The sequence below is a fragment of the Podarcis erhardii genome (genome assembly GCF_964252035.2).
Source record: "Podarcis erhardii genome assembly, chromosome: 3".
NCBI lineage: Eukaryota > Metazoa > Chordata > Lepidosauria > Squamata > Lacertidae > Podarcis > Podarcis erhardii.
Window position 1 is genome coordinate 86052187 of NC_138507.1, and position 18874 is coordinate 86071060.

At 42.2% G+C, this 18874-nt stretch overlaps 1 long non-coding RNA gene across 2 annotated transcripts in view; it reads left to right on the forward strand.

Annotated features, from left to right (window-relative positions):
* Window positions 1-18874, forward strand: part of LOC309337614 — a 104397-nt gene that overhangs the window by 37072 nt on the left and 48451 nt on the right. The window lies entirely within an intron of this gene.

Sequence of the window (18874 nt, forward strand, 5' to 3'; positions counted from 1 at the left end):
GAAGCAAGCCCATAGGGAAATTCGTCTTGCGGAACGACTCAAAAAACGGAAAACTCTTTCGTCTTGCGAGGCATTCGTCTTGCGAGGCATTCGTCTTGCGAGGTACCACTGTAGTAGCTGCCATTTTAGATTACTTTCTTGTGGGAAGGTGCGGACAATTGCAAACCATTATGTACAAAAACACACTGTGAAAAAATGATCCCTGTGCATTTCAAAGGTTCTGCGTGTCCATGCTTTGCACTTAACTAGGGCTCTGCTAAAATGTTCGCTACACACCCATACCCAAAATTCCCACAGAGCAAGCATATTACACCAAAGGATATGGGATTATTTGGGCCTGGACATAGGCCGTGGATGCACCTCCCGACCCCCAGGAAGTTGTCTGTGCAAGCACTTCCTAGATGACTTTGTGCCCTCATAGTGGACCACTGTGTAATTTCACTCATATAACTGGGGAAGGCTCTATGGAAGCCTGTTTGATTGAAAAGCATCAGCTGTGGTTAGGGATTGGCAGCAGAGATCAGTCCAGGACAGGAAGCCCCCACTGCCCTGGCCTGCTTGTTAGGCCACAGCATCGCTCCTCTGACAAGCTTTTCTGTGGAATTTCAATGAATCCTAATTGTCCATCAGGAGCCCATGACAGGAAAAGTCATATGGCCTGATTTGCATCTACTTTCCCTTATGACTCCTCTTGGCCTTTATTCTTAATGGCCCCTGCTCCTTTAAAAAGCATGCTGGCTGTGGCTATTGCATTAAGTGTCTGTCAAAGGTGTCTTGACAACTTCCTTGAAACCTCTCTCCTATTGGCATAGGAGTCTGTGTGCAGTCTTGGGCCTTTGAGGCTAAGGATGAATGGCAATAGCAAAATGGGGGCACTTAAGGGCATACTCTCTAATTTGTGTCATTCCCCTTATTAGCTTTCTTTTTGCACTTAAAAAAATGTACGTCCTCCTAACCTGAAACAGAGAGCGAGAGAGATGTTCATCAGGGGAAGGGCCATAGATATATTCACCGCTTTCAAGAAAAATCCTCCCCACCCCTGCTTTCCAAGGACACACACAGAGAGAGTGAGATCCCAGCACTGACTTCATTGAAGCAGAGTCCCCAATTAGAGGCTTTCTAATTGATTTGAATATCTAGGCTCTTCAGGGAACCCTGCTAAGAGGTGTCAGAAAATAGAGAGGAATTTCATTTAAATTATTAGTAATATCCTTGGAGAGATAGAGGAGAGGCAAAGGTGGGTGGAAGGTAGGAAATTGGTGCTACTTGGGACAGGGGATGAGGAAAGAAAAAGTGAAAGATAGACTTTGGTAAGAAAAATGGTGGGATGAGGTACAGAATATGAATAATTAAACTCGTAAGTTTGTGAGGAAGGGTTACAGAGTCACAACTGCTACTACTGTATAATAGGGACAAAGGTGTCTAGACAGGAAGAACCAGATGCACAAATATAAGATGGGGACACCAGGCTTGCCAGATCTAGGGGTCTTAGTAGACCACAAGCTTAACATGAGTCAACAGTGTTATGGCAGCAGCAATAAAAGATATTCAATGCTGCATAGTGTCCAGATCAAGGGGAGTAATACTGCTCTATTCTGCTTTAGTCAGACCACACCTGGAATACTGTGTCCAGTTTTGGGCGCCAATTTAAGAAGGATATTGACAAGGTGGAACATGTGCAGAGGAGGGTGACCAAGATTATCTAGTGTCTGGAAACCAAGTTGAGGGAATTGGGTATGTTTAGCCTGTTAAAGAGGGGGCTGAGAGGAGATAGGATAACCATCTTCAAATATTTAAAGGGCTGTTTTCACCTGCTCTGGAAGCTAGGACCCAAATCAATGGCTTCCAGTTACAAGAAAGGAGATTCCAGCTAAACATCAAGAAAAACTTTCTGACAAGTAAGAGCTCTTCGACAAACTGCTACAGCAAGTGGTGGACTCTCCTTCCTTGAAGGTTGGATGGCCATTTGTCACATAAGTTCTTGTTGAGATTCCTGCATTGCAGGGCATTGGACTAAAAGACCCTCAATATCCTTCCAACTCTACACGCCTGTAATTCTGTTATTTTTTCCATACAAGTATGAGGTGGGTGGGTGGGTGGGTGGGTGGGTGGGTGAGAGAGAGAGAGAGAGAGCTCTGCATATGCTGTGTGCTGCTTGTGGTGAGTGTGTATGCATGGTATATATCTGTAGGTGTGTGTCTATGTGCAAAAGTAGGAACAACTACTCTGACCGTGGCCATTTCCATGCACAAACTAGCATGTGGACTTGGGAAGGTTGGCCAACCTTTAATGTGCCCTCTCAGGCAAAAGAAAAAAAAGTTAACCTGTGCATATACTGATGTACATATTCTGTCTCTAGTTTGCAGTGACCTTCATATCACTGTAGGCATATGTGAACCCAAGAATAGGCACAAGCAAAACTTAATACAATCATGTGGAGGACATTTAATAGCACCAACACTCATGTGACCCAGCTCTACAATTCTGTAATAGCCAGATTAGTGACACTATAAATAGTAGATGGTTTTTCCCTGCTGGAATGCTAATATTGAGGATGAGTTCCCCTTATTTAATTAATTTACTAATGAATATATTCTTTTATTATTATCTATCCATCTATCTAAATCCTGCCTCCTTTCCTCTGAGGCAAAAGAAAATTGGTGAAACCATCTCTGCATGCTTCGGCCCATTTCCTTCAGAGGCTGGCAGCAGGAAGAGGCTTTATGCCCTCTGCTCCTCTACACCTGCCCACTGTCTGGTGTGGCCATGCCAGCTTTGCTGCCAAATGCACCGTTAGACATGTATTTTATTTCAATTTGTTACATCATTTAAAGCCTTGGACCAACTGATGAGGGTAAAAAAAAAGGTCCTTTGCCTTCAATATCTTTTATTTCCAAATTCAGGTTGTTCAAAGTTGATTCCAGTGATCCGCTGATTGGTGGAATCTCTCAGGCATTTTAAAGGTGCTGGAGCATGCCCACGTCTCTAAAACCCTTTGTCCTCCTCATATCAGCCAAGCAGATATTTACAACTATGGCATTTCCTATTGGCAACTCCTTTTTCCAGGTTCTGCTTATCCGCTGGACTTAAGTGCTGCCTGTGTTCCTGTTTACTAGTCTTCAGTCAACTGTATAGCAGGACTGGCTCCTGTTGAAAGTGCTTGTATTTCTTCAAACCATGGATCATAACACATTTGTAGTTTTCAGGTACAGAGTAAAACAGCATATGAATAGAGAATCAATTGTGGCCACAACAATTCACCTCTTGCACTGATTTAATGTTTTGATGTACTTGTGCTGCCACAACAGTGAAGGAAGCTACCTTTTCAGCCACCTTCCTGTCAGTAATAGCAAACAAAAATCTATTTTTTGTTGGGTCAACCAGCAAGGAATGCTTGAAAAGAGATGTGCCCCAAAACTGTGCCTTGCTTCCTTACGAAGAGAGCAGCTCAACACAAACAAGGAGGATTATATTCAGCTATGTACCCCAACCCCTCTAATATATAGAATGGTCTAAATTGACTGTGAAAAGACAGCCAAAGAAATCTTGTGAAACTGTAGCAGGGCAAAAGCTTTCGCAAATAGAAAACACAGCCCAGTCTTATGAAAGCTTACTCAGATAAATGTGAATTGGATTGCAGCCTTGGATCTCAGTTTCATGGTTGTGATTATATTTAATTATAACCTTTGAAAGCATAGACAGGTCAGACTGCACCAGGCAGCCCTCTCACAAGTTGCAGTCCCTGTGCACACTTCCTTGGAAGTAAGCCGCATTGAACCATGTGGGATTTGCTTCTGAGTAAACCTGGGATTGCACCCTCAATGTGGCCACTATAGCGTCCTTTCCAACTGGCGGTTGTACTGGGGCCCTCCATCCCCTGAGCCTTTGTTTGGGAAACTGAAATCCTGAGGTTTGGTGTCAATTGCTTTCCAAATTGTTGCTGGGAGGTAATTGACATGAACTGTCAGTATTCTGAACTAGCCTCTTTCTCATCTTGGAAGCCCGCAGGACTGTTTCAAAGGGCATGCTCAGAATTCCAGATGTGTTCATTTCAATGCTTGGAAGTCTGAGCTGCAGATGCTATTTGTCCTGAATGGAGAATGTTTTGCCTTTGGTGGACCAAAAGGGTAAATATTGAACTGACACTTAATATTCTGTATTTCCACAGAGCATGCAGCTTCATTTAAGCCCTGAACCAAATCACGTTTTGGGCTTAAACTACTGCATTACTCTTCTGACCTTCTCCAAGATGTCAGATTGTGCTGCCTGTTTTTTTTAAAATGAACTTCACAATACAGTTCGGAGGCTTTTAATTAAACCTGTGCGGTGTCATTTTGCTACTGTAAAAACCTGAAATTTGAATGTGTACAACAGCCCCATTCCTTGCCCAAAAACTCTTTCTGCTTTGATTTGCTGTGTTGCCATTTCCCTTCTCCCTACTGACATTAGAGGGTGCTGTGGAGGCTGGATAAAAGCAGAGATGAAAGAAATTTCCTTGCAGTGGGGTTAGCACAGCTTAATTGCTGGAACTTGGAACGCTTTCTGGAGTTCTGAAACTGAACCTTAGTACCATAGTAAACGAGGGACAGATTCAACTTAATTGCTCTCCCAAGGCAGATTCACTTCTTAATTAGAAGATATTTTAAAGTCCCTCTCTTTTCCTGCCTCTGATCAAAATGCCCTGCGGTGTGAAACAGCATCATCTTCAGTTGTTTTAGTGTCTTCATTGGTACATAGCACAATGTTCTCTTGCATCATATCCCAGCTCAAGCTGCAGGGTAATGTAGCACCCCTCTTTTGTTTTCATGGGTGATTCTCTCCCCCCCCCCCCCGTGAACCATGCCATATTTGTGCCACAACTATATATTCTCCAGTTGTATCGCTTTGTAGGCACAGTTACTACTTTCGGTTCCAAGAAGTAAAGCATGTTTTGGGGAGATAGTGGATTTTGTAGGCGGGGGAAGGAAGCTGATGTGATGGTGGAGATTTGCTTGCTGCTGCAGCAAAAGCAGTAGCTCTGGTACAAAAGTCATGAGCATCGCTGCATACTTAAAAGATTCAGGATACAGACCCATTACACAATTCTGCATAGAATTGTAGAGTTGGAAGGGAACCCAAGGGTCATCTAGTCCAACCCCCTGCAATGCAGGAAGCTCAGCTAATGCATCCATGACAGACAGTGCCTGTGAGCAAATCAAGAGGGTGGGTTGGTGGGGTCTCACCAGCACTGCACTTTGAAGCACACCCAGAGTTGTCCACATTGATTCCCATTAGAGATGACTGGCTGCACTGGTTCAGTGTAAATTCTGAGGAAGATTGGGGGTGGAGCCCTTGGAAACTGCCCGTGACTCTGTATTTTCAACAAACTTCCCTTTATGGTGATGCCAGAAACTACAGTGGCTAATCAGTAAATATACAATAGCCATATCAGTGTCTGCATCTTATACCTCACAACCCTGTGACTGGTGAGTTATCTAGGCCACTTCCCCAGCCCTCCAACTCTCCCATGCCTGGCCACTTCTTCCAACTGGATGTCTTAAGTATCGTTTCTTCCAACATGAATCTTCCTGAATCCAGAGGCCAACCCTGGAAGACCTGCCCTGTGTCCTCCTGTCATTGAAGGTATGAAAAGCGGGCATAAGGGACAGAAAAAATCTCTTACTTTGATGAGTTTTTGGAGCTTTGTAATGGATAGGGATGGGCAAATCTGTCCATTTTGGTTTCTCATTTTTCAGAAAAGTTTGAATTTTGGCTAGTTTTTGGTTTGTGTATTGTTTCAGAAAGTGCATTAGGGAGGTTCACCTTTTAATGAAAACTGAATTGAATCCATCTACATCTCCAGTAGTGGACTAAGCATTTTAATAACTGGCTTTGGTTTTGTTTTGTTTTGCTTTCATGGATGCCATATTGTTTTATGTCTTCAGCTGACATGATTTTTCTGGGACAACAAAGATTTCAGTACTTGGATGGAGGAAAACCTCAACCTCTGACTCAACACAGTTTAAAGCCCCCCTCCCCCTTGCATCATATGACAGCATCCGCTGAACGTGTAGACATCAGAAAGAAAAGGCTTACTCACATTGCATATAAACGTCTGTATTTTTATATACTTTACCTTAATGAGATATTAAAAGCTTTAATTGTTAATCACATAAGTATATATCCTGAGTCAAGCAAAGGAAGTGTTGTTTCTTTTAAATGCAAATGCTGTTTTTTAAAAATGCAAATATTGACATTTCCTCCTCTGATATCTGACTGGGAGTACTACAGCCCATGGCAGCTTATGCTGTACCGTATCTATTAGACTTTAAAGGTGCCACAAGACTCTGTTTGCTTTTGCTGCCTGTAGCAGATGAACTCAGTGACTGCTCTGGAATTTTCCCTTGCCAAACTGACAACTTTCTTTCCTCCTCTCATGGAGGCTGTACAGCAAACATTCTAACAGCTTTGTTCACCAGTGCTTGAAATTTTGTTGTTGTTGTTTAGTCGTTTAGTCGTGTCCGACTCTTCATGACCCCATGGACCAGAGCACGCCAGGCACTCCTGTCTTCCACTGCCTCCCGCAGTTTGGTCAAACTCATGCTGGTAGCTTCAAGAGCACTATCCAACCATCTCTTCTGACCATTCTAGGCCCTTCTATGTAGATTTCATGGTTACTGTCAGCTCTGCCGTTGCTCTTAGGACTGAGTTTAAAACTTCTGCCACTGTAGTTGGGCTTCCTTGTGCAATTACACAACATGTAAGCAACTATTAACCCAAGGGGCTCCTATATCTTCACAACGGCACTAGCCCTCAGATTGTGCTGAAAAGTGTCTGTAGAGCAATGGGGATGAATACAAAAATGAGGAGCTGTAGCAACTGAGTGGAATTCATATTGTAGAGGCAACTCTGACATCTTTTTTGCCTGGGTGCTTTAGGGGCAACGGGATTAAACATGAGGTATGCTAAAAAATGAAAGGGAAACTGATTCACTTTTCATGTTCCTGCCAGGTGAAAGTCTCTCTCTCACACTTTCCCTCTTGACTTGGCAACAACATTTACAAGATCCTTTCCTTGGGAGCGCAAAGTGGATGTAGCAGCTCAAGGCAGGCGATTGGCGGCAAAGGCCCCTCAGCTGCCTGTCTCTTTCTTCCACCCCAATACCTGCCTTTTCCCCTTATCCAGCCGTCATTTTCCACTCAGTGAGCTCTGCAAACATTTTAATTTCATGCCCGGTTGTCATTGTTGGTTTGTAAAACATCTGAATTATATTAGTGCCGTTGAAAAGTGTGACAGGCCGAGGAACTGCCACCTCCAGTGATTGCTTATTCCAGATGGTTAAGTGACAAATCTAGTTCTGATGTCTTAACTGGAGAAGTAATTGGGACTTAAGGAAAAGAACAGAAAAAAACCCAACAACCTCACATTTGAACAAACAATATGCAGGGGCCTACTACCTCAAGCTGTGTGGGTAATGGGGGCATACATGAAGTTGAGAAGGAGGAAGTAAAGAGGAGTTTCCCAGACATGGAGTATGTCCTCCAGCATGGATTTCTGCTGAAGAAGACGCTGCTCTGTTGACTTGTGCACATTGCAGAACCTTCTGACTCTTGGGGTATGCTGGGAAAGATTGCTTCCCCATTACAGCCACTCATGTGGCATCTAATGTCAAACCCTGATGTAATATTTATTCACTTACTTTAAATATTTATCGCCCACTCTTCATCACAACTATATCAGAGCAGGGCACAGTAAAGTTACATTTAAATTATAATGATAATACAGTAAGTTAATAGAGCTGCTAAATATAACTCAACTGTATTAAAGTGCAGAGTAGATACTTATTTCAATCTAAGACTGGCCATGTGCTATATTTTGCAGACGGCAGTCCTAATTTTTGAAGGCTGTCAACAGGATGCGGGTGGCGCTGTGGGTAAAACCTCAGTGCCTAGGACTTGCCGATCACATGGTCGGCGGTTCGAATCCCTGCGGCGGGGTGCGCTCCTGTCGTTCGGTCCCAGCGCCTGCCAACCTAGCAGTTCAAAAGCACCCCCAGGTGCAAGTAGATAAATAGGGACCGCTTACCAGCAGGAAGGTAAACAGCATTTCCGTGTGCTGCGCTGGCTCGCCAGATGCAGCTTGTCATGCTGGCCACGTGACCCGGAAGTGTCTGCGGACAGCGATGGCTCCCGGCCTCTAGAGTGAGATGAGCGCACAACCCTAGAGTCTGTCAAGACTGGCCCGTACGGGCAGGGGTACCTTTACCTTTTTAACAGGATAGGTCTCTGTTTGAAGGTGTTCTCTGTATGGGGACTCCAAGTCTGGTTTCAAGTTAAAGATCCATAAAAATGGGGAGCAGAATACTTAGCAGCAGCTGGTCAGCAGACTGAGCAGGCACAGATGTCACCTGGCGTCTTCCTCACTATGGTGAGGTGTACTGTACTTCTATTTAAATAACAGCCAATACTTCAAAAAAATTCATATAAATTGCCATATTCAATTCTTATGCCTTCTTTGGTCCTTTTTTTGGTGCAGCATACTGTATTCTCTTTTCTAACCATGCATAACTGGCCAAATGAATAAATCTCAGGTGAATGCTAATAGCCAGCAAATGCATGAGGGGAAAACCCATTAAAAATAGCCACATTTTAATTTGGTTTGCTGTACCGCAGAAGGGAGGATATTCCATAAGAAGCACACCACCACATAGTGGGTCTTTAGAATTTAATCAAGAAAAAGTCACCTTACAGTTGTGCCATTGGAAGGTGCTGAAGGCAGGGCCCAGTGAATGCTCTAGGGCACAGTTTTCTTTGAGGTCAGTTTTGTGGGATAACCAGCCTCATATAACCAACATGTAAGGGGTTAAGACCATAGAGTAAGCTGTCCTGCCAAGCTTCTCTCCCTTGGGAGGGACCAAGTAATCAAGACTTTGTTCTCAGTCTATCAGAGAAGCTTGCCATGTGAAGAGGCTAAGCTGGTTGCTGCAGCTTAAACACATGGCTCTTACAAACTATGTTTGTGTTCCTATACCAGTAATTTAGGAACTTTCACCACTGTACTAAGCCAAGTTTATGGCCTGTGTTTTCTGAATCTGAAACATGTGACTAGGGCATTGGGAGAGTTTGTAAGCATACCATTTTTAACTTGCCAAATGTGTGATCTTTTTCTATGATGGGGGAAGAGGGAAATTTTGGAAGGAACTTGGAAGGGCACATTTTAAAGGTCAAATAGCTTATATTTCCACGCTTTACCTCGCTGCATATTTTGTGATTTTAAATCTCTGCTGGTGTTATCTCACCAAAGAGTACTTGCCCCAAACTTGGATCTTGGTATCCAAGATTTCTCCTTTTATATACCAATTTTTTCCTTGCCATCCAACAAACTTGACTTCAGTTGGAGCTTGAGGTGCAGCAAGAAGGTACTGCTTTATTAACCTGTAATTGGCACACAGTATGATGCCTCTGGGTTTTCCAGACCTTAATAGAAGTTGAGGCTTCTAGGCTTGTATTGCCCAGAGGTATATTGCCTGCCAGTGCTGCTGCACACACCTTTCCCCATTTTTGCCTGAAGAGAGGCCCAGGTCACCCAAAAGCCAAGGTATTTTGCTGCCTGAAAAATCGTACATCTGTTTAAATTATTTTTGCATGCAGTAATGAATATAATAATGCAATATGAATATAATAAAAAATATAATAATGGGAAATCAGTTAACTAACAATTCTGTTTTATCACACCCCAAATCAGCTGCATGAGGTGGCTGCCTCACTCTTCTTCATGGTAGGGTTTGGCTGGCCCCAGCTAGTTCACTAGGCTGTGTCTGCAAGCCAAACTTGACATTAATATCATAACTAGAAGCCCCAGCAGTGGATTTTATTTTTTACTTTTTTAAAGAATCCTAGGCCCAAGGACCTTTGATTTTCACTGGGACCACAAAATGCAGAAAGGAAGGTTTAATCCTCATGGTAATAATAATAATAATAATAATAATAATAATAATAATAATAATTTATTATTTATACCCTATCCATCTGGCTGAGTTTCCCCAGCCACTCTGGGCGGCTTCCAATCGAGTGTTAAAAACAATGTTAGCGTTAGGAAAAAATGGTAGCTTGCTAGTAGACCCATAGCTTTAGACCTTACTGTTTAAACTGGGGACCTTGACAGGTTTTGCTTGCAAGATATATGGAAATCCCTTGGAACGTGAGCGTTCATGCCACTCATAAGGGAGGCTATATGTTTGCATTTTGTGCTTGGGATCGATTCAAATGTAATAATGTATGAAGCATTCTTGAGAAAAATGGGTTATATTCTTATTCTTTTTCTTTAGCTAATTGCTTGCACATTTGTAGCCGCTAGAGGAAAGACCTGTGATGCGAAGGGCCTGTTACAATATTTAAACCTCCATTTTAAAAAATGTTGCTAAAATGGGGGGGGGGGGGCGATTAGGCCAGCGGAGTTGCATACAGTTTTGTAATAAAGTAGAAGATGCAGTTGTGCTTCAAAAACGTCTGTGTTTAATTAGATGAGAGAAATGATGGTCCCGGGAGAAAGATAGAGATCAGGCTCATAAGATAAAATACTAGTCAATCAAGGAATATTGGTTATCATGTCTTATAAAGACAGCCCTCCCCCTTTTTTTAAAGTAAACCTTCGAGTACACCATAACAAGCTTGAAAGGATTATTGAATGGGAAATAATTTCTCAGCATTTTGAAGTTTGAGCGAGCAAGAAAAACCCTTAGCACAACATGTTCAACTGAAAGGTGTTTGGTTTTTTTGTCACCATGCATGTACATAGCACGTTACAAAGAGTGCGAGAACAGGTCTCTGTCCCAGACGGCTTACTTGCAGACATGGGCTTACTTACAGAAAGGTATAGTGCGATGTGCCAAAGGCCTCAAGGGAATTTTTTTTTTTGGGGGGGGAGGGAAGCTGCATGTAAGTGGCAAGCTACCTTATGGGACTGTTGAAATACTTTGAAGTCTCCAAAGCAAATATATAAGTGCTATCATTCTTATACATGGCATGCTGAGTGAAGGAGCAGCAAGCTATTTAAATGAGCATGTCCAAGGCACAACTGACGGCACCATTTGCTACTAAAAACTCAGATACCTTTTGTGTCCAACTTTGAAGGGCCAAATGACACGTTATGTGAAATGCATAGTGTGCTGTTACATCTATGGTTTTAAATTTAATTACAGTCATGGAGTGACTATTGTAATTAGGATTCAGCACTTGGGGTGGTTTAACCCAGGGGTCAGGCTTACTTTGCCTGGGCCAGTTCACTGCTGTGGAGCCCCCTCCGTGGGCTGGATCGCAGGCACATGTGAGCGCGCATGCGCGTGATTTCTGGTGTCTGCGCAGGCGCAGTTTTCAGCGCGAAAGCAAGTCCCTGTGCTGCACTGTGCCAGTTTAGTGCAGTGCATGGGACTCGCTGAGTGGGCGGCTCAGTTCGGGGGTGGCTCGTGGGCTGGTAAAACGATTCCTGTGGGTCGCTTGTGGCCCATGGGCCTTAGGTTGCCAACCTCTGGTTTAACCTTTTAGTCCCTAGCTGTGATTTTGGTTGGCAGGGATTGTCAAGAGTTCTAGAGATGATATGAAGTAACACATCATCTAGAGGTGTATATGTCACCACAAGCCAGCGGTACCCCTTCAGATTTTTACCGAGGACAAACCGGCCTGTCTTTGTGTAAGGAAATAAATTGACACATTTCTGACTTCCAGGACACTATGCTGCTGCCCTGAAACTTGCCATATTTTGACAAAAAAGAGAGAAGCCTTTAAAGGGAGGTTCCAGTATGAAGTGCTGAGCTAGAATGCATCAGTTCATTTCACTCTATTCTGATTGGACACAACTGACACTGTTGACTTCAGGTGTTAAATTAGCAGAGCAAGAAAAACATCATTCAGGGATGGATGGATCTGTCAGTTTCAGTTTCTCAGTTTTTCAAACCTAATTTCAGTTCTCCAGATCTCTATTTTCAATTTTTTAAAAAATTATCATGAAAATTCACCAGCATTTTAATACAAACACTTCTCTGTGTAATTTTAGGTAATGTACACATTTTTGCAAAGCAATTTCCCCTAATATGTTTTTGTATATTACTTTCACTAATGGCACCATTCATTGGGCATCCATATTTGCACATTTTTCTTCTCTGTGCCCCCCCCCTCTGTGTGTGTTTGTGTTTCTGCCAAGTGAGGGTAGCATCTCATGCATCTGATGTATTAACTTTAAGTCCTCGAGGTGACCCAATATTTTTTCTTGATATTTTTAAAACAAAGTAACAGCACAATTCTATGCTGTTTTAAGTCAGAAATAATTTCCATTGAATTCAATGGAGCTCACTATGCTCAGGTGAGTGAATATAGGATTATACCCCAAGACAGTTATCCTTTAAAATCATCCAAAGAGATGACTTATAGTCCAATCTTATGCATGTTTACACAGAAGTAAGTCCTGCTGCTATCAGTGGGATTCAATCTTAAGGAAGTTTACACAGGAGTGCTGCCTAATGTTTCTTTTGCAAAATTAAAATTGGTAAACAACCATGTAAATGGGCAAAAAAATGGCTTCCTTTCTCCTCGAAAAGTATTGTGGACCTTTAAAGTTTGCAAATGCTTTCAAAAAGAAATTGATTTAGATGATGGCATTACTTTAACTTATTTGTATCTTAGATTCTAATAATGTAAGCCAAATTAATTGCTTGTCTGTAGCTTCCCCCAAACCACAGATTCTCTCCAATCACGTTATTAGGCTTTTAACCAGGTTGTTTACCACAGAGCCTCTTGGAAGTCCATGAAGTCACAGTTGCAGCCCCAATTTCCAGTTATCATAATCAGGAGATTAAATGTGAGCTTTGCACTGTTTACCTGTGCTTATTATCTTTACTTCTGTCTTCCTCTGGGTCCAAAGGTTCTGTCAGCAAGATTCTTTTGGGAATGCCTGATAAGAAAGTTGTATTTCACAGGAAGGACTCACAGTTCCAGCATCCTTGGCTTTGAGAAGACTCAAATCGTACATTGTTTCCAAACAATGTGGGAGAGGCAGGAATTACATGATTGGTAGGAAACAACTAGCATAGTATTACCATGTCTTCTCACCTGCCCATTCAATAACTCATATTCAGACCCCCAACCACAGGACTCCCCCTGCCAATAAGTATCTAAAGACCAAGGTTTCCTCCCAAATTCAAACCGAAAACAGCAAATATAAAGGTATCATTACCTCCCCAATTCCTCCCTCCCTGCTAGCTTTTTACACATCTATGTAAGGTAAAGGTAAAGGGACCCCTGACCATTAGGTCCAGTCGTGGCCGACTCTGGGGTTGCGGCGCTTATCTCGCTTTACTGGCCGAGGGAGCAGACGTTTGTCCACAGACAGTTTTTCTGGGTCATGTGGCCAGCATGACTAAGCTGCTTCTGGCGAAACCAGAGCAGTGCATGGAAACGCCGTTTACTTTCCCGCCGGAGTGGTACCTATTTATCTACTTGCACTTTGACGTGCTTTCGAACGGCTAGGTTGGCAGGAGCAGGGACCGAACAACGGGAGCTCACCCCGTTGCGGGGATTTGAACCGCAGACCTTCTGATCGGAAAGTCCTGGGCTCTGTGGTTTAATCTACAGCGCCACCCACATCCCACACATCTATGTAGTGGAGTGTTTAAAAAAGCTGCTAAATTTTGGAAAAATTGGGATATGATTAATAGATATAAAGCAGAAATGGGCCAGTTCCAGGCTGCCCAGCCCATGATGCAAGGTGATGAAGTCACCTCAGGTGGCAGATCCAGCCTCTGCCACCGCCTCCTCCTTCACACCCACTTACCCTTTTGCAACTGTGCACCTCCTTCTCTGCATCTGCATGCCTCTGTGGCGGCAGGCAGGCGCAGTGGTGCGGTTGGGGCGGAGGTGGCATTTTCTGTTGTACCTGGTAGTAATATTTTGTTAAAGACAGTGGAAGATTTTCTGCAAAAACTGAGTATGCAAGACTGTAGAAAAGTAGTCAAAGTCCCTCTAAGAGGGACATGATATGGAGAATGATTCTGAAAATTAGGAAAAATCTAAATAGGTATGTTCTGGCAATTCAGTACATTAGACAAATTATTGGTTTTAGAGGTTTTATGCTAATATGAAGCATTAGAGGAATAGACAAGAAGAGTAAAGTAGGTTGAGGTATGGACAGATGTGTTGGTTCCCTTATTCCCTTTCTCTCCTTATAATTTGATAATTCTTCACCTTTTATTAGCAAGTTTCTAAATAAACTGATGTTGTGTATTAAGAGGAACTAGCTGTTTGTGCATGGCGATAGCTTTCTTTAATGTCTCTTTAATGTCACTAAATCTTTTTCAAATAAGTCTTACAAATCTTACTTAGTTAAAAGGGTTGTATCCAGCTAAGTTTTACTCAGAGTAAACCCACTGAAATTAGTGGGCCAAAGTTAGCTATTTCCATTCATTTCAATGGGGCTATTCTGACTACTGTTAGATATATCATCTCCATTTAGCTGAATTTCCTTTTTCCTTTACGTATTCTTAATTCCTCATATCCACACTGTTAGTGTTCTTAATGTTTCTCATTGTATTAATACCTAATCACTTTTAGACTGTTACTATAATATTATTATTATTATTATTATTATTATTATTATTATTATTAAAACAGAACCTACATTGCACACTTTGTGGGCTCGTAAACAGCAGTTTAGGGCTGGAGGTGAATGCTGAGCCTCCTGCTGCTTTCAGTGGAGATGAGCATTTGGTGAACTATTAGGCACCTGGCAATTATTTTCTAATCAGCTATTAGGAAGACCAGGCAATGGGTAACTCAGGGGCTGTATTGTGAGTCTCCAACGCCCAAACAAAATAATTTACAGTACAGTATATACAGTATACTGTATACTGTGTAAGCCCAAAGTAAGCCCTATAGTGTTCAATAGGAGTTACTCTCAGAAAAAGGCATGAAGGACTACAAACTCAATCTCTCACTTTTAGTAAAGTGAGAGCCCGGCTGAAGGTTTGGATCAGTATCATTACAACAGCCAGAGAAGGGTGATGTTTACATTCATGGTCTCTTGGGATCACTGGCTGTTCGGAGAACGTTGGGTTGTGTGGGGGGTGGTGGTGGTGGTGGTGGTAACTATGACCCTAGGTTTGAGTAACAATTATTTAGTCTGTGGGGTGCTGCAGAATGTGGGGTTTTCACTGCAAATCTATTGCCAAACTTTGGCACTGGTTTGAAGTGATTGGACATTGTTTGATTTTTGAGTGTTAACCACGAACCCCGTGTTTGATGTATCAATTACTCAGTTTGTGAGGTGCAAAATTCTGGGTTCTCGCTGCAAAATGCTGCAAAACTTTGGCACAGGCTGGGAGGAGATCCCAAATTTTGGGGTTCATAGTTAATAAGCCTGCCTAGGCTAGACAAAACAGAAAACAAACTTGCCAACCCCAAAAGGTTCTGACCCGGATGTGGGAGAAAAGCGGGAGCAGCAGCAATACCCTACAAACATCCTGTTTCCCACATGCTGTGTCTCCCGCTTTCTTTGTCCCATGTGCTGTGGGTACCTCCATGTGGAAAGCAGAATGCTTGCTTCATGTGCTGTATTTTTTTTTTTTTTAATTAAACAGATTGTAACAAAGATACTCAAGGTCTCCAGTCCTCTTTGCATCAAAGGTAACCAACATATGTATTATGTGCATACACACACATGCACAGGTTCCACAGCTGAGACAACAGGGAGCAAATAACAACGAGCTATTCCCTTAAGCCAAAGATGGGAGGAAAAGCAAACTAATAATAATTTGTGGTCTTGGGCAGTAACATTTTCCTTTATTAGGCAGGTGGATTGGGGAAATGAAGGACCGCCTATTGATTGATTTCAATATAATGCATTATATATATCATCTGGGTATTGACATATTAATAGTGCTATTCCATTAAGTAGAGAAACCATTTAATTCCCCAGAGGCTCCTGTAATTAGGAGCTACATGCTACAGGTGGCATTCAGCAGTAAATGCAATGAGGAAAGAGAGCATTATTTTTCTGACTTCCTCCATGCTTCAAAGAAAGTGGCAAATTAGGGGCCCCCATCCCTGAATAAAAGACTTAGAAAGCACAGCATTTATCTGCATATTTGCTCTGTATTAATCAGTGGATTAATTTGTTCCCTGTCTTCTGTGAAGCATTGGAGCTCAGCTGTGGAGCACATGCTTTACATGCAAAGGGTCCCTGGTATCTTCAGGTGGGGCTGGATATCTCCAGGTAGGGCACACACAGACACTCCATACTCAAAACTGCATGCTTTTATTCTGGATAATTAAACTGGAATAACAGTCATCACCAGAATACAGGAATATATGAAAAGCCTTCTGGATCCGACCAAAGTTGTATCTAGTACAGCATCCTGTTTTCACAATGGCCAACCAGATGCTTATGGGAAGCCTGCAAGAAGGATATGTGCCCCCTCTCACTTGTGATTCCCTCTGATATGGAGGTAACACACAGTATATTCATCATAAGCAGTAGCCACTGGTAGCCTTATCCTCCATGAATTTGTCTAACCCCCCTTTAAAGCAATCAAAGTTAGAAGACTGGGATAGCTCAGTTGGTAGAGCATGAGACTCTTAATCTCAGGGTTGTGGGTTTGAGCCCCATATTGGGCAAAAGATTCCAGCATTTCAGGGGGTTGGATTAGATGACCCTCATGGTACCTTCCAACTACAATTCTATGATTCTATGAAAGTTGGCAGCTTTCACTGCATCTTGTAGTAATGAATTCCATAGCTGAACTATGTGCTGTGTGAAGAAGCATTTCCTTTTGTCAATCCTGAATCTTCCAACATTCTGCTTTGTTGGATGATCCCCAGGTTCTGGTATTGTAAGAAAAAGGGGGGAAAGCTTCTATCATCTCTCTCTATTCATTAATCATGTCCTCCCTTTCTTGCCTTTTTTCTAAACTAAAAAGGCCCAAATGTTGTAACCTTTTCTCATCAGGGAGTTTTTCCAAACCCTTGAGCATTCTGGTTGCTCTTCTCCTCATCCCTTGTTTCACATGGTCTCTTGACTTCCACACTTGATTTATCTTGAGTACCTTTGATTCTGAGTGTAGTACCTTTGATAACTCACAGTTCAATGCATGGACAGACCCTCCCACTGAAAAGCATTGCATTTAAGGTAATTAAAAAGTACCATTGGTGGAACAGGTTGTTACACATCAAATCCTCATTTGATGTTACAGCCATCAAGTTCTTAACATGTCTTTGGGGAACCAGCTCCCATCCTTCCTGTAATAACAAATGGAGTGTTGACAAGTAATTAATCTGAATAAAGTGATCTTGAGTATGCACCCAAGCAAATCTTTATACCAGTTTCTGGTAAGTGGAGATTGGCAACCAGATAAAGTCTGCTAAATTTGCTTGTGACCCCTTCCTGCAATCGCCTGGAAGTTATTAACCATAGTTTCTATAGAGCAAATGAGTTTGTATGTTTTATTTGGGCCAACTAGGGTTCAAAACACAGTATGCAAGCTTTAGAGTTTTTCTTTGGGTAAAAAAATAATAATACTGCTAAGTCTGGTCATTTTTATGTATTTGCTTAGGATATGGATCTTTTGTGCCTTATACAGAGCTTTTGCTTTGATTTATGTTCTATTAAGATAAGAAGTTGCTTGAATCTTTAAGTCTACTGACCCATTCTATAGAAGCTTGCCCTATGGAACTCCTTTCCCTAGGAAGGAGCATGGATGTTTTCAGACAATTCTGTGTGTATGTCCTGGTTGGGCTTACTTTTAAAGGATGTGGTAAAACAGATGTATTTTTATTATTATTACAGTGGTACCTCGGGTTACATATGCTTCAGGTTACAGACTCCGCTAACCCAGAAATAGTACGTCGGGTTAAGAACTTGGCTTCAGGATGAGAACAGAAATTGTGTGGCAGCGGCGCAGCAGCAGCGGGAGGCCCCATTAGCTAAAGTGGTGTCTCAGGTTAAGAACACTTTCAGGTTAAGAACAGACCTCTAGAACGAATTAAGTTCTTAACCCGAGATACCACTATAGAGAGAGAGAGAGAGAGAGAGAGGGAGGGAGAGTTGGTTTGTTAGCTTGCTGATTTATTATATTACCTGGCTGGGATCTAAAGATGGGGCCAATCATGCTCATTTTCCTAGTTTAAAAAGTTGTCAAGGTCTGTAGAAATAAAATGTTCTGTTCCTTGGAAGACTTTTGAAGCATTAAAAGGTTATTTGTTTATTTATTTAAAAAATTGTATATTGTCAAAATGTCTAAGCAGTATATAGCAAATATAAAATTGTAAGAAAAATACAAAAGCAGAAAGCATAATAACAGCTGACCAGTCATATAGAATTCATCCAACTGTGAAGGCTCATCTTCAAAATACAGTAGTGCCCCGCAAGACGAATGCCTCGCAAGACAAAAAACTCGCTAGACGAAAGGTTTTTTCGCCCGCGATTTGCCTCGCAAGACGAATTCCCCTATGGGCTTGCTTCGCAAAACGAAAACGTCTCGCGACTTTGTTTCCTTTGTGTAAAAACCGTTAAAACCAAGGGTGCTTAGCTTGAGCAGCTGCAGTTGCGACTTGACTTCGAGGAGCAACTGTTAGCACGTGGTTTGGTAGCCTTTTCTCAGACTTTGCTCACTTTTGAAGATTTTCCAAAACTTTTCCAGAACTTTTCCAGAACTTCTCTTTCATCCATTTGGTAAGTTAAACTTTTAAAACTTTTTTGGGGGGTTTTGGATTTTGGGTTGGGGTGTTTGGGATTCAAGGACTTGGTGTTGGGAAGGGGTTTGCGATAATCTGGGGGCTTGTGGGCCTTTTTTGGGAATTTTTATGATTTTCTGTGACCACTGGGCCAGGTTGTTTTTTTTTGAAAAATTTTC